The sequence below is a fragment of the Cupressus sempervirens genome, chromosome 2, assembly GCF_028749045.1.
Source record: "Cupressus sempervirens isolate cs-2001-9-10 chromosome 2, ASM2874904v1, whole genome shotgun sequence".
Lineage (NCBI taxonomy): Eukaryota > Viridiplantae > Streptophyta > Pinopsida > Cupressales > Cupressaceae > Cupressus > Cupressus sempervirens.
In genome coordinates, this window is record NC_143119.1 from 271235246 (window position 1) to 271252560 (window position 17315).

Genomic DNA, 17315 nt, shown 5'->3' on the forward strand with positions numbered 1-17315 from the left:
TAGAGTTCTAGTCAAGAAAGGTACAAACAAAACCCCTTTTGAATAGTGGTATAGATATGCACCTAATGTCAAATATTTCAAAGTAATTGGAAGCAAGTGTTATATATTAAAAGATGCAAGGAAAGGAAAACTTGATGCAAAGAGTGATGATGGTATATTCTTAGGATATTCCACAAAAAGAAAGACATAAATGTTTGAATTTTAACACTAACAAAATTGTGGAAAGTGCAAATGTTAGAGTTGATGAATTTTTAAGAAAAGAATGAAGAAGAATGCAATAAGGGACCTGAAGATTACACAAAATTTGTATACATCTATGAAGGAGAACCAAGTACTTGGCCTGAACAAGAAAAAGAGATTGTCACACATTAATATGCAAGCACTGTTGAGTCATAGTAGAGAAGCTATGTCGAGCCTCAGCAAACTACCAACCATTAGGTTATAGGATCCAAGTCACAGATAGATGATGCCAAACACCAAAAAGAGGAAGTTGAGTTACAACAGGAAACACCTGGAAAAAATGAGAAAGAAGATCTAGACATGGTTTAGCAAAATATGTGAGGAGACACCACACACCTAATCAAATCATTGGAGACAAAATACTCAAGAGTCATGATAAGAAAAAAGTTGAAGAATGATACTTGTTTATGATGTGAGTTTGAGCCAAGAACAACAAAAGATGCACTGGAGAATGAATATTGGTTTAGAGAAATGAATGAGGAGATTGATCAAATAGAGAAGAAAAAAATATGGACATTGGTACCAAGACCAAAGGATAAGAATGTGATTGGAACCTAGTAGGTATTCAGAAACAAGTTGAATGAGAAAGTTGAAGTCACAACGAATAAAGAAATATTGGTTTTTAAGGCATATGTACAAGAGAAAATAATTGACTATGGAGAGATATTTGCCTCAATTGCAAGGTTGGAAGGAGTGAGAACATTACTTTCATATGCTACTCACAAAGGATTCAAGGTATATCAAATGGATGTTAAATTTGCATCTTTGAATGGAATCTTGGAAGAATAAATCTACATAGAACAACCTGAAGGATTTGTTGAACCTAGCAAGAAGAATATGGTATGTAAGTTATACAAAGCATTGTAGGGTTTGAAAGAAGATCCTAGACCATAATATAAAAGGTTACATGCATATTTGGTGAAAATTAGTTTTGCAAGAACTAATGACAATAGCAATTTGTACTTGAAAAGTGAATTTGAGAATAAGATTTTGCTAGTTGAAATATTTGTTGATGATATCATATTTGGAGGACATGTTCATTGTGAAAATTGTTTTCTAATCAGATATAGAAAGAATTTGAGATGCCAATTTTTGGAGAGATAAAATTCTTTGTTGGTTTAAAATTCTATCAAATAAAAGGAGGTATATACATTACACAATCAAAGTATATTCAAAGGAGATACTAAAAAATTTTGGAATGGAAGATTCAAGACCAGTTGGAACACCTATAGCTATTGGACATAATATTTCAAAGAATTTCAATTATGTTGAAGTAAATAAGACATTGTATAGGTCGATGATTGAAGAATTACAATATATTGTTCATAGTAGACTTGACATTGAATTAGTTATTGGTATTGTTGCAATATTTTATGTTGACCCTAAGGGGAATCACCTGATGGTTGTGAAAAGGATATTGATATATCTAAAAGGTACAAAAGACTATGGTTTATGGTATAAGAAGAATGACAAGTTTGAAATGAAAGTTTACACAGACGTCGATTGGGCTGGAAACATTGATGAAATGAATAATACAAGTGGAGGTTTTTTCTTCCTAGACAATAAATTGATTTCATGGACAAGTAAGAATAAAAATTATATTTCTCAATCCACAATAGATGCTGAATGTGTTGTAACAAAAATTAATTATTCAAACATTATGTGGGTCAAGAAATTGTTGGAAGGTATGATGGAAGAGATTATTGAAACTATGGTGATATATTGTGATAGCACAAGTGCTATAAACATATCCAAGAATCATGTGATACATACAAAGACCAAAAATATTTCAATTAAATATCATTACTTAAGAAAATTAGTGCAAGACAAAGAAGTAAGATTGGCATATGTCAATACAAAGGAATATATAGCTGATATATGCACTAAGGCATTACCCAAGAATTCATTTGTGTATCTACGAGGTAAGTTAGGGGCCATTCCCCTATTTGAAGAAAACTAAGAAGGGATGTAGCATTACATCAATCGTTATGATCAAAATATCTTATAGATTGATGTAGGAGGTCACACTTTAGGAGTTGTCTAAAGTTGTGAAAAGGATGACAAAAGTATGAGTTAATGAAGCTACAAGTAAGTATATAGTGATACAATCAAGGAAAAAGATAAAAGAGAGAGATAATTTAAAGATCAGTCAGTATAGAAGAGAAGTTGAGGATGATGTCTTTGGCAATGTTGTCAAAGAGGGAGAAGTATGTTAAGTTAACATCTAATATCTAAATATGAGTGAGGGAGAAGATGAATGCCAAGTTACCATCATGAAAAATATGTCAAGGAGGGAGCATATCAGAGATTTCATAGATGAGAATCATTATGAAACTAAGGAAATTAATGGAGATTTGATGTATAACACAAAGGGAGTTGATAGTGAAAGTCAAGATAACACTTTTTCCATTGCATGGTAACTAAAGGTGTTTCCACCAATGCCAAATAAGGACATTGTTGGAAACTACAATTGGAACAATTGTTATGTTGTCATTGATGTCAAACTTTACAAGTAAGACATTTGCTAACAATGTAGAGTTCTATATCATTGGATTAATGAAGAAGATTTGAAAAGAGATGATAACAAGGTGAACTAGTAAAGTTGTTGAGTAAAGAGGAGTAAGCGTGATGAAATTACAATGGGCACTTGATCAGTTAGTATTTCACAAGATAACATGTTGTTTGATCATTGTATTAAGTAAAGAAGAAATATGAGTTTAAGTGTAGAAGAGATGATTGATAGAAATCAAAAAATTGAGTAAAACACTAAGCTTGACTAAGTGAGAGGTTTCTAGGTTAATGGAGAAGTTGAAGTAGAAGATTAAGGAACTTAAGTTATAGTTGAGCAAATAGTGTTAGTTGAGAGATAGTAATGGTCAAGAAAAATGAAGGGAAAGTATAGTAATGATAAAGCACAATGATTTTTGAACAAGCTAATGTAAGTTGAGCAAGACAGATTAGTAAAGACTCAACTACCTAGTGATGGCTAAGCTAAAGAACGTAGTGATGTTTAAGTGTCAACAAATTAATAGTTTGTGAAGGAATCAAGATTTGAGGTTGACATAGTTGAGATTATGAAATGGTCAAAATGCATAAAGGATAATGATTGATGAGCGGGCGTATTTAATGCACGAATTGAGTTTGTTAGGAAATCTAAGGTGAGGATTCAATGAGAAGTTTCAAGAAAGAAGAAGAAGGATAAAATGATGGACAGATTCAATGAATCTGGGAAAACTCTAAGATCTACAGAAATGTTTAAGAAGAAAAAGATCAAAGCCATCTATTTAATATCACATAGGATGTGTTTTACAATTAGTTGTTAGACTAGAAAGTTTGTGAAGAATAGAGTTAGAAAGGAAAGTGAGAAGCTGGTGAAGTGAGATTTCTTGAAGATTTTCCAAGCATATTAGAGATGCAGAATTTGATAAAGTCTAGGTAATAAACATGTAATGAGCAAAGTGGAGATCTAAACTTGCAAAGTGAGTTGTATTTTTTTAGATCAACCTACTTGTTACTTTCTAACTATTCTGGAAGTAAAATCCTTTGATCAAGGTTGAATTAATATTCATATTGTAAATCCTTTAATCAAGGTGTCATTCTAATGGGATGTTTTAAAGACCTCTAACAAGGCCACTCCTAATAGGGTTATTAAATCCTTTAACATGGTCACACCTAAAAGTTTGTTTTGTAACCTTTAACAAGGTTGTCTCTTAACCAAGCTCACTTTATTACGTGGTGATTTTTTCCAAATTTGGTTTCTATGTTAAATCTTGGTTTCATACTTGTGTGAATGTTGTTTTCATGTTTCATGCTATTTATTGTTATATGTTTATGTTATATGACATATACTAAACATAGAGCTAAGTAATGATATAATAAGTTGAATTACTAATGAATTGATATATATGCCAAATAGATTTATGAGTTTTATTAAGTTGTTAAAAGTTGAATTGGTGCATCTAGACCTAAGGATAACTAATTCACCCCCCTTTTAGTTATTCTAATTATTCTAAAAGAAGACATTTTCTTAAGACACCTATAAGTAGGGTGGCCTTATTGATTATAGTTATAAAATTTCAATGTAGAAAATTATGAACCTCTTCTAGATACACTTGATATTCCTCTACTACTACTATTGTTGAAAAACCTTCCTCTATTATATCTACCTCTATCACTTGATTCTCCACTTTTATCTATCAATTTAGACTCACCTTGGGGTCTTTGATCAATACCCCTTACTCCATAGCTTTCTCTATGTGCTCTACTATGTCTATCTCTATTGCTTGACTCATGTTTTTTCTTACTCTTTTCTTCACCTTAAGAGCAAGTTGATAGAATTTTTAGATAGTTGTGAGGCTCAAAAAGCTTATTTCTTCCTGAATATTCCACCTTAACCCATTAAGATACATTTCCACTTTAATGCATTCATCTTCCTCTACTTTAGACCTCAAACATAGCTTGTGAAACTCCTTTGTATAGGAGTTCACATCCAAGTCTCTTTGGCTTAGATTTTGCCTCTTTTTATGAAGCTATATTTTATAATCTTAAACCAATTAGGTCTCCTTGATTTTTCTCATCATACCCTTCCATGTGGCTATTTGGTTTTTACCCGCTTTTTCTCTCTCTAACTACACAAAGTTCTACCATGTCAATTTATCTTCTCTCATCCTACACTTGACAACGTTTACCTTTTGGGCCTCAGTAATGCCCTCACATTCAAAATGGTTTTCTAGACCCTCTATCTATTCCATCACTAAATTAGGTTTCATCTTTCCAGTGACTAGTGGCATGCCCTCCAAAGCTTCACCACCTAATGTTTTTAAAGCCTTCAAGAAAGGTTCTTCAAGCAATCAAGGGTCTAGTTCATGAATCTTAAATTCTTTTGCAAATTCTTTTCCTTTATCCTTTGTATCTTTCACTTTTTCATTAATCTCTTTAGTGTTGGCCACTACTTCACCAAGATTACTCTCAATTATTACTAATTTTTCCTTGAGGAGTCTATGTTTCACCTCTTTTTCTTGGATCATTTTGGTCAACACTACATTTTCACCATATTGGTTTCACCTATTAATTCCAGTTATGACATACACCTAACTAGCCCAAATCTTCCAACTCTAATACCAATCTGATAAGGAGATCCCCACAACTCAATTTCTCTAACTCTCTATTAAGAACTCTTGTAGAGACTTCTAGGGATCTTCTATACTCAAACCTATACTCTTAGGAAAAACCAATCTTCTTTCCCTACTCCTTAGGATTTCACTATCATTACAATCAATACAAATTTTGTGGACACTCCAAGTCTTCACTAGTCTAGTAGGAACCCTAGCATACTCACCATGTCTTTACAGGGGGTATAAGCCTTCATATTAACCATTTCCATTAAAAAAAATCATTTTGGTAGAGCTTCTGATCCTTTTCCTACCAATTTCAAGAATTGTCACCTTTAGGCCTTATAGCCCTTCTAGCTCTCTCAACAAGGCTTCCTATTGAGGCTTTTAGCCAATAACTCTATAAATTACCAAAAAATATTTCTATTTTAGATAGAATTTTTTTCATGTAAAGATATTTTTAAGTTTTCAACTGTCATACCCATCCCTATAGTGGTAAACACTAATGGTGTTGCTTTACAAAGGAATAAGCAATGAATTTGAATCTACTATGAGAAAACCATCAGGATGGATTCAAATCCATTTGCTTTCTTGTCCACAACTTCCTTAAGTATCCCTTGAATCTTCCATGTCGTTAGATTTATTTTCCCAATCCACCCCTACAATTTACATTCAATTGATCACCTTTGCCCCTAGTCGGTTTGCAACAATACTCGCCTAAGTCAAGGTGGTGAAAATAGTAAAACTCATTGTTTGGCCTCCTAAAAAAGGATTTTATATGTAAATAAACCATAATTAAAGATCCTAAATATTCATTATATGTCCATGGTGAGATTATAATTTAAGGTAATTTTCAATGTTCCTACTTTGTTCAAACTAGTAGGTTGGTTGTCGAAGAAAGAATTTTATTTATCAAGACAAAAATGAACTTTAACTTCTACAAAAACTAAAAAAGGAAATAAAAAAACATATTATAACTATTTATATAAAAAATATTGAATTTTCAATTCAATGAACAAGAATCACATCCCTTGCACAGGTGAGTGTGATGAATAAGTTAGAAAATGAACATTGTTCTTGATTATTTCCACACAAAAACTTGAACCAACCTATTAAAAGTGTTTGTGAGGGATTATATATGACTCTTAATGATATTTTTCATTTTTTTCACTAACCAACTCATTTTCAATGACATACAACTTCTATGCAAAAGTTGTCACGCAAATTTGCAAAATTATAAGAGTTGTCATGACACCTTTTTGGCAATTTTAGCAAGTTTGTCTTTCCTTACACAAATTTGACTCCAACCTTTTCAAAATGACTTAAAATAATCCCTAAGACATATCTAAAATCATTTCCACTTATTCTAAATAATTTGGAGCCATTTTTTCTCACTATGCCAACTTTGGCCAACTTTGCAATTATTTGGCTACAATTAGTCAATATTTTGGCCAAGTTACTTGACCACAATAATTACCTCTAAACTTCCTAAAAATTGTCTATTGGACCCTCCTAGACCTTTATTTCACTCATGATAAAATTTAGTTTTGATTTTGCACTAGACCCTAGGTGCTCCTGCACCTTTCTCACCCAATTAAAAGAAAGTTAAGTCACAACTAGTGACAATAATGCAATATTAATTCCTAAATTCTCAAATTTACTCCCAGAATCCCAAGTAGCCTTTTCTTTAGGTAGATTTTCCCACTTAATTAGATGTCCCATCTATTGGTCATGCCTAGTCTTCTTCTTTACACTTGAATCCAAGATCCTCTTTGTTTGTGGTTGGCTTTTGGGAGGTGAAGGCAAGTCATTGATGACCTCTGTAACTTTGTAATAGTATTTATCTACCTCTATAAGAGGTCCCTTATACTTGACCAAATTTGGCACATTAAAAATAGGGGAAAGTATTGCATCTTCTAACAAGTCCATTTTATAGGTATTCCTACCATGTACTTGGCAAATATCTTGCAAGGTGTTGTCACTCTCACTTGGAGCTTGCTTGATACACCCTTTTGAAGTATAGCCTTGTTCAAGTTAATTATGATTACATCTCCAACATCAAATTGTACTTCATTCATCCTCTCAACAACTTTCGATTTGATCCGTTGATTGGTCTCTATCAAGGTTCTTTTCACCTGCGCATGTACCACTTTCATAGGTTGAGCAAAGTCCTTTGCATGCCCACCTATAACCTCTATGTTTCCAAGATCTCTAAGTTCACATAAACCCCTAAGATGTACTCCATACAAAAATTCAAATGGGCTTCTCCTCATGGTTCTGTTTACACTATCATTATAAGATAACTCTACCCGAGGTATTAGTTGATCCAAATCTATCCATATTCAATAGTCAAATGCCATAATAGGTTGCCTAGGATTATGTTAACTACCTCTGTCTTCTCATGACTTTGACGATGGTAAGCATACCCAAATAGGAGTTTAGTATCCAATATTTTCCAAAAATTTCCCATGAATCTTGTATCCCTGTTTGATAGTATATTAATAGGTACGCCATGAATTCTGATCAACTCCCTAGAGAAAAAATGTGCCACATGATTGGCATCATGTGTTGTCTTACAAGGAATAAAGTAACTCATCTTGTTAAACCCATGAATAACTACATAGATACTATCAAACCCATTGTTTGTCTTTGGAAACCCAAGAATGAAATCCATGCTTATACACTCCCATGGCCTAATGGGAATTGGCAATTATTGGTAGAGACCCAAATTTGATGTAGTTACTTTAGCATTTTGACAAATAAAGCATTGATCTACATAGCTCCTCACATATTTATGTATAGTAGGTCAGTAGTAAAACCTTTCACTGCTACATTTGGGCCTAAATTGCGACGGTCACCCATCACCCAAGCGATACTACCATGAATTGGCTCTTATCAGATGGACATTAGACTTTTTCTATCACAAATTGCAAAGGATAAAACCATCGTAACTTGGAAGAAGGGGCAAGAGTTCATGTTGACATCATCAAAATTGTCACATCCATACAACAACTATGTTGTGGATGTGACATTGATCTTTCAGTTCTATTTGTCATACTTGTAACAATTATGTTGTGCAAGTGATGACTAGCTATTAGAATGTGTCGTCACAATTGCGACAGCTAGCCAAATTATTTAAAAAAATAGTAAATTCATGTTATACCCCTCAATTTGATTACATGCATCCATTTCAATGCTTAATCACATGTATCCATTTCAAAATAGGAACCCATAACACTATCAAATCTTTAAAGACAAACAAAGATACTCAAGTGAGAGTCTAATTGGTCATTTGGGATGATGAAATTGTTGAAAGGTTACTTAGTCTGCTTTGTCTAGGTACAAACTTATCCTCTTGGTCAAGTGTAGAAGACATACATTAATGTTCCTTTCAATGTCCAAAGCTCATTCTTAACTAAAATTGCAAAAATGTCATATTGACCAAAAACTATGGCATATGAATTGAGATTGCATATTGAACTATAGCCTCCTACTGCATTTCCTGAAACCAAGAGATTCACACAATTAGTTGTCATGCAATCATAGGTTAATGTTGAGCTTCACTTGGTTTTGAGAATAGTTTAATATTCTCTACTAATTAGGGCTAACCACGTGAAGGTGGAAGTTCATTTGGCCCCACCCCCCTAACATCTAAATTCCCCATTAACATTTATAATCTTTAAGAAAGGATCAATATTTAAAGTACAAAAAAAGGTTCCATACCTACAAAAGTGACATCATTTTCCCATCTTCTAGTGTATGTCATTTGTTTGTCGCATCCAAAAATAAGATTCTATCACTTTGAATTGAGAATGCATGTGCAGTTGCATTCTATATGCATGGGTAATAGGCAGAGCTAAAAAAATGCAGCATGATTACATTTATTTAATAGGTCTATCAAGTTTTTAAAATTATAGACCATCATGAACATTAGAACTCTAGTTGTTATGGCTAAGAGAATGCCCTGGATAAGCCAGCACATAGAAAGTCCTGATTTTCTTGCATGTTGAGGACATTACCCTTGCCTATAAGACTCAAAGTTACAATGTTCGTGATGGTCTATAACTTAAAATTCCTAATTAAATACCTCTAACAAAAATCCAAACCTATTTAAGAAAGGATCAATCTTTTAAGTATCTGAAAATTGGGCTACTCTCAGGAGAAGTTCATCTTCATTGGTCATGAGAATTCATCACAATTCTTTAGTGATTCCCGTACATCTAACATGGATACATCTAGGAATGTCCTCATTACCTCCTACATAAAATGAATCCAATATTATAAAATTTTTCCTAAGAAATAATAGTTCAAGTGAAATAAACACATGAAAAATGAGAGAGAAAAAGAGGAATCTACTTACCAATAGGCATTGTCATTGCATTTACTACCATGCTACGTGTTGAGTGAGTTTTTTTTTTTCCCCTTTCCATTGTGCTAAGATCTCTCTATTTATATACATACATACATGCATAAAGATCACTAGGGAATGGAAATGAGATGCAGAGATCACAAGGGAATGACAATGAAATGTAGCGATCATAAGAGCATAATAATGAAATCCTAGATCTCCACTAATGTTCAGAGCTCTCCACCCTCTTTTTCATGCAGCTCTCCACAATCGATCAAAAAAAATGAGGAATGATTAATGTTATTTTTTCTTTTTTCTTTTGTTTATAACTCATAATCCATAATCCATAGATCTCTCTATATAAATACATGCATACATACATACATATATAGACATACAAGATCTCTCTGCAATAACTCTCCATGCATCACCCTACGGACTCCTACCATCCATTTCTAGTCACCAATGTACATAGTACAACCTCCCATTCTGGCAACACACTTCACATCATCCTATTCGACACCCCTATACTATACAGTCTTCCCAATACCACCGTACGACCACATAGATTGACCATACAACCTCTTGCTACTTTCCATGGATTTTTATCCTTTGTATAGTAGATCTGCTATATGACACCCCAAATATCTCCACTGTATGGGCCCTTCCTTCCACCCACCTTTGTACGCCCCCCCTTCAATTGTAGTTGTACGACCATCATATCTCCTATATAAACTCTTCCGTACCACTCCTACCAAAACTTCCACAAATGGCCTACTTAGTACACCTTCCAACATTGTATGGACCCCACTCTGAGACCTACGAATGATAATTTTCTCTAGTTGGGTTGTACGACTATCACATTTCTAGGACAAAACATTACAACAGTATCAGAGCCTAGTTCCTACTAGCTTGTGGATAGTGAATGAGAGTTTATATCTAGGAGAGAAGAAGAACCCATTCCATTGATATAATGGCTACTGAGCTGGAACCCACAACTATCAAACTCATGGCACTACTAAGAGAACTTGTGAGGAATTAGGCACAAATAAATGATACTCAGTGACTCATGGAAGAGACTCTCAAGAAGTTGGCAGACAATAAAATATTCAAAGAACAAAATGGTCACAACGTGGACTCGATGTTGGGTAAAGAAAACCCTCATCCAACACACTCTCGACCTTCCATGTCATTTTTTCCCCCACAAATGGAGACATCGCCCAAAGGGAAGAAACTCACTTTTGAAGAAATGCAAGAACAACTAAGAGAAGACTAGAAGAATACAAATTTTGAGGAAGATATATCCTACAAAGATTATATAGATCTTAGAATGAGATATTCAGAGGTAGAAATAGAGGATATTTTAATGATGATCTCAAGAGGAAGTTGAGTAAAGCAAATCTATCACCATTTGATAGATTTGGATCCATATCTACACAAGCATGGGTAATGAAGGCTAATACTTCCACCTTAATCTTATGCTAGAAGAAGAAGCTATTAAATTTGTGGCATTACACTTGGAGGGAGTTGCGCATGAGTGGTGGCACCATGACACCATCACACTGGGGCATGATCAAATAATTACTTGTGCGAAATTCACTAAGAGATTGATAGATTGATATGATGGTAAAGATTCATAACTCAATTTCAAAGATTTGGCATAGCTAAGGAAAATTGGATTGGTTGACCAGTACATTGCAAAATTTTAGAAACTCTTTGTTTTGGTCACAAACATTTCTAAAAGAGGACAGATAGTGCTCTTCATGGATGAATTGACAAAACCACTGAAGGGTTGGGTAAAAGGGTTCAATCCTACCAGCCTATCAGAAGTCATTAAGGAGGCAAGGAGTATGACATCATCAATGATGTCATCCTCATGAAGTTACTCACATTCCAAACTATTGGTGTTTCTGAGGGACAAAGATAACAAACCTCCACTAAGAAAGCTATACATGGAAAAAGCTACCAAATAGGAGCTCTGAAGGAAGAAACTATGTTTCAACTACAAAGTACCATGGAAACTTGGGAATAGATGTCTCAGAAAAGGAAAGATCCACTAAATTGAGGTTGTGTCTGATGATGAGGACGAACATGAAGAAATACTCTCCAAAGACAACCAACATGGTTAGTTTGAACTATATGGAAAGAATTGCAACATTGGTACAATGCAGAGGAACTATCACCCTAGGCGGTAGCCTAAGGTGCATGATTTTTCATGTATGGGGAACCCTTCAAGGATAAAGGGTTATGTTGATGCTTGATAGTGGGGCTACTCTAAACTTCATAAACTCATCTCTAGTGAAGTGAAGAGGTCTACCTATGGAGATACACATAGGATTCCTGATCAAGGTTGTTGGATGGACTCTTCTTTCCTGCACACACCTTGTTCCTTAGCTAAGTATCACAATGGAAAATCACACAATGATCGAGGATTTCTCCATAGTGGACCTTGACGACATGGAGGTTATTTTAGGCATATAGTGGATGGAGACACTTGATGAATACAATCAGAGCTTCAAACAGATGTATTTTACTTTTTTTGTTGATGGAAAGAAGGTTGTTCTTTGTGGAATGGAAAATGAGGGTCTGAAGGAAGTTTCTACACATCGGATGGAGGCAATTTTTTGGTGTTTTCTTGGGCTACACATTGTTTTGTCTTGCTAGAACCTATAAAAGGGAAATGGACACCTCCCCATGATGATGATCTCCAAAATATTTTAAGTGAACATGATAAAAAATTTATTGACATTCCTCCTAACATATTGACTCATTGAGGGTTTTAACATACCATTGAGTTGAAAGTAGGAGCCAAGCTAGTCATAACCACACCCTACCGTCATCCTAAGAAATTCAAAGATGAGATTGAAAAGATGATTCAAGAATCGCTAGAGAAATGATGGATCCATCCCAGTTCTAGTCCCTTCTCATCATCAGTAGTGTTGGTTAAAAAGAAGGACAAGACGATGCACATGTGTGTGGACTACTGGGTGTTGAACAAAAAAAAAAGAATAGATATCCCATTCCAAGGATAAATAAGTTGTTAGATTAATTACATGGCTCAGTCTATTTTTCAAAAATAGATCTCTATTTTAGATACCATCAGATCCACATGAGGGAGGAGGATGTGGAAAAGATGGCTTTTCATTATCACTACAGGCACTATGAGTTCCTAGTAATGTCATTCAGATTAACAAATGCACTTGCTACATTCCAATCATGCATGAATCAAATCTTCAACAAATAATTGTGTAAGTACTTACCAATATTTTTTGATGATATTCTTATTTATAGCACGACATGGGAAGAAAACCTTAAGCATTTGGATGAAGTCCTAAGGATCATGAAAGATCAGTCTTTGTTCACCAAGAAATCCAAGAGTGAATTTAGTTTGGCAAAAATATTGTACTTGGGACATGTTGTCAGTAAATATGGCATTCAACTTCATTAGGAGAAGATTCAAGCTATCCTTGATTGGCCTCCCCCAAAATCACTTACAGAGTTGCAAGGATATTTTGGACTGTGCAATTATTACTGGAGGTTTGTAAAGGGTTTCTCTCAGCTCAGTGCATCACTAATAGATTTGACAAGAAAGGGGTCCTTCTAGTGGAATGAAAAGGCGCAACTGACTTTTGATAAGCTAAAGGAAACAATGAGCACTTCTCCTATGCTTGCTTTACCTGATTTCACTCGACTATTCATTATGGAGTACGATGCCTTGGGAGAAGGCATTGGTGTAGTATTGATGCAAGATAGACACCCCATAGCCTATGAGAGTAGGAAGCTTACACAAAAAAAATGCTTATATTCCATCTACAGCAAAGAGATGCTGGCCATCGTACATGCACTAACCAAGTTTCGATAGTAATTGGTGGGTGCCAAGTTTGTCATTCATACATATCACAATAGTTTGAGATATTTTCTAAAGCAAAGGGACTTGAATGAGAGGCAACATAAATGGGTAAGCAAGGTTTTAGGCTTTTGATTTTGACATTGAATATGTGAAAGGAAAGAACAATGTGGTTGTAGATGCTTTGTCTAGAAAACCTGCCATTTGTTTACTAACCCATATTTTAGTTGACTAAAAAGCACATTTTTTGGTGGAATATTCCAAAAACACATTTTCCTATGAGCTAATGGATGGAACACCCAAGATGATTGGTAGAAAGTGGGGATGACATCATTTACTATAAAAATCAGATATTTTTAGTGCTAGAATCCAAATTGAAGCAAAAAATCTTGAAGGAGGTACACGACTCACCCTTGGCAAGACACTTGGGCTTCCTCAAAACATACAAACATCTTAGGGAGAGGTTTTCAGGGAAAGGACTTAAAGGAGATGTATTGTAGTATGTAAGAGAGTGTGTGGTCTGCTAGTAGAACAAATTCAAACATACTCTGCCTACCGGGTTACTGCAACCTCTACCAATTCTAGAACATAAGTGGGAAAGTATCTCGATGAATTTCATAACTAGGCTTCCCAAGGTAAACAGAAAGGATTGTATCTTTGTGATGGTTGAATTATTTACAAAGTATGCACATTTCTTTGCCATCTCTCAAATTTTTAGGCTATAGAAGTTGCAATTTTTAGGCTACAGAAGTTGCCGATCTATTTTAAAGAGAATTTTTTCATTTGTACAGGTTACCCTAAAACATTGTTAGTGATCATGATGGGTGATTCATCAATATTTTATAGACAGAACGATTGTGGTTGGCAGGGATAGAATTGTCACCAAGTACTAGTTACCACCCTCAAATAGATGAACAAACATAGATTGTGAACAAGTGGCTCAAAGGTTACCTTCGAAACTATGTTTTGGCACAACAATGGGCGTGGGTCAAATGGATACACCTAGGGAAATATTGTTACAATACCACATACCACATGTCCATCAAGATGACACCATTCAAATCTCTATATGGTTACAAACTCCTCTCCTTCATCGACACAATTTTGGGAGATAGTTGCACATCAAGGGCAAGGGAGTGGCTTCAGGAGGGACAAGACATCCTAAGATACCTAAAGGAAAACTTACAACAAGAACATAATCAACAAAATATGTATGCCAACAGACACCGAATAGAGAGGAGTTTCGGAGCAGGAGACTTGTTCTACCTTAGGCTCCAGCCATACCAACAATCCTCATTGAAAGAAAAGGGAAAAGAAAGACTGAACTCATAATTTTATGGCCCTTATTGTGTAGTTTGATGCATTGGTGAAGTCAACTATGAGCTAGAACTTCTAGATAGGAGTTGTATTCATAACATTTTTCACATTTCCTACCTAAAGAAAGCTATGGGATAGAATGTCATGGTAGCTACAGACCTTCCACTACTCAGTGAAGAAGGAAAGCTCATATTAGAACCAACAAAGGTTATTATATTATGTGAGAAGATATTGTGAAACTGAATGGTGAAGGAATATTCGGTACATTGGAAACACTTGCTATTGGACAACACAACCTAGGAAGGCAAGCACATTCTATAGCATCTGGTATTATATTTGCTTGAGGAAAAGAAGATTTTGGGATGGGAGGACTATAATATCCCCGTCATAAATAGATTATCAATCAAACTATTATTAATGGACCGATTGATTTAATATATCTTAGACCCATTTTTGTTTTGTTTTCATAGTTTGTGTTGCCATCAACTATCTTTGTACACCCTTAGAAAGTTTTCCTCAATGGGTATTTAAGCATGGCTTGTAGATAGTCATTAGGTATGCAATTTGGATTATTTCTTTGTACTGCAAATTCCTGTTGGACTTCTTTGTCAATTGCCATTTCAAATAAGAAAAAAATTCCCTATTTGGTTTGTTCGGTTTAAGTGGGATTCAAACCTCACCCTATTTCATTACCTATAACACATCACTCAGATCTAGAAAATCAAAGCATCATCATATTTCAAATATTCATTGTGTTTAGTTTAATCTACTCTCTTATCCTATGTATTTCCATTTATTGTTTTTCTACATTAAATCTCATTATTTTTTCACACTATCTTTTGGTTTATAATAACTCTGTGCATCACCCTACAGACTCCTACCATTCGTTTCTAGTCACCACCATACACAGTACAACCTCCCATTCTAGTAACATACTTCACACCATCCTATTTGACACTCCTATACTGTATGGTCTTCCCAAGACCACTATATGACCACCTAGATTATCTATATGGCCTCCTACCACTTCCCATGACTATCTATCCTCTGTACAATTGATGCATTGTGTGACACCCCAAATATCTCCACTGTATGATCCCTTCCTTCCACCCACCTCCATATGCCCCCCCTCCAACTATAGTTGTACAACCATCACATCTCCCGTACAAACTCTTCCGTACCACTCCTGCCAACACTTCCATTATATGACCTACTTAATACACCTTCCAACACCATACAGATCCCACTCTAAGATGTATGAACAACAATTTTCTCCAGTTGGGTTGCACAACTATCACATTTCTAGGATGAAACATTAAATAATATACAATGCCAAAGTTACAACACAATGTGAAGTTGATTTTAGATATGGTAGAGGTAGGTATTCAGAAGATTGATAAAAATTTAAGGCATGAGAGAGAGTCTATGGAAACATACCAGAAGAAGGAGTGGCTTTATAGAGAGACTGCATGACAGAAACAACAGCTAGACAACATAGAGGATATTATGGGAGCATTGGATAGAATCTAGGAAAGTATTGTGGTAGGTACTATGACATTGGAATCACTTGCAAGTGTCCTTGGGAATTTATTGTCCAAATATTGGGAGGACTACAAGTTGTACAATTTGTCATGTATTGCATTTGCATTTGCTTTATCATTACTTATAAGAGTGTTTCAAGGTCAGGAACTGTTGTCCTGCATTTGGTCACCACAAAATGTTGGTAACATCATGAAACTTTTTCAATCTAGTTTCACATCTCTCTAAGTTGAATTTTTTATTTAATTGCTTAATGTTGATTGACCCGTCAACTCCAATTCGCATATCAAATTCTTTTACTGAAGGCTTTCATCAAGTCTTTTCCATTTTTCTATTTGTTGAGCCTATGCTTGATTTTTTATACCTTCATTGTCCTTTTCTTTTCTTTTGAGTGTGTGTTTGTTGGTTTTTAATCCTTTGGTCTTGCTCAAGTCATGGCTTTCAATTTCCCCTTCAATTTGATCTAACCATGAGCATAATCAGAGTTGTTAGTCAAAAGATATGACCATTTTGGTGCTCAAAAAGTGGACCTTTTTGATGTAACAACATAGATTAAATATATCATTTTATATTTCTAATTTGACATTCACTTTTTGAAAAATATAACTTAAATTCCACTTTATGTTATATTTTTAAGTTGAGTTTACTTTTTAATTTTTCACTTAAGTGACCATATTAATTATATAGTTCAATTTAATTTTTAGCATTTAAATAAAATGCTCTAGTAAATATTACTTATTAAATGATATTTACATGTTATATTGTTTTTGATATAAAGCAACCAAAACTAGGGGGTTGACCCTTAACAACATTGGTGAACAACCAATAGAAAACTAGCAAACAACCACACTACATAGACCCCTAGTGATTTACATCAAAAACATAAGTAACAACATAACAAAAATTAATAGTA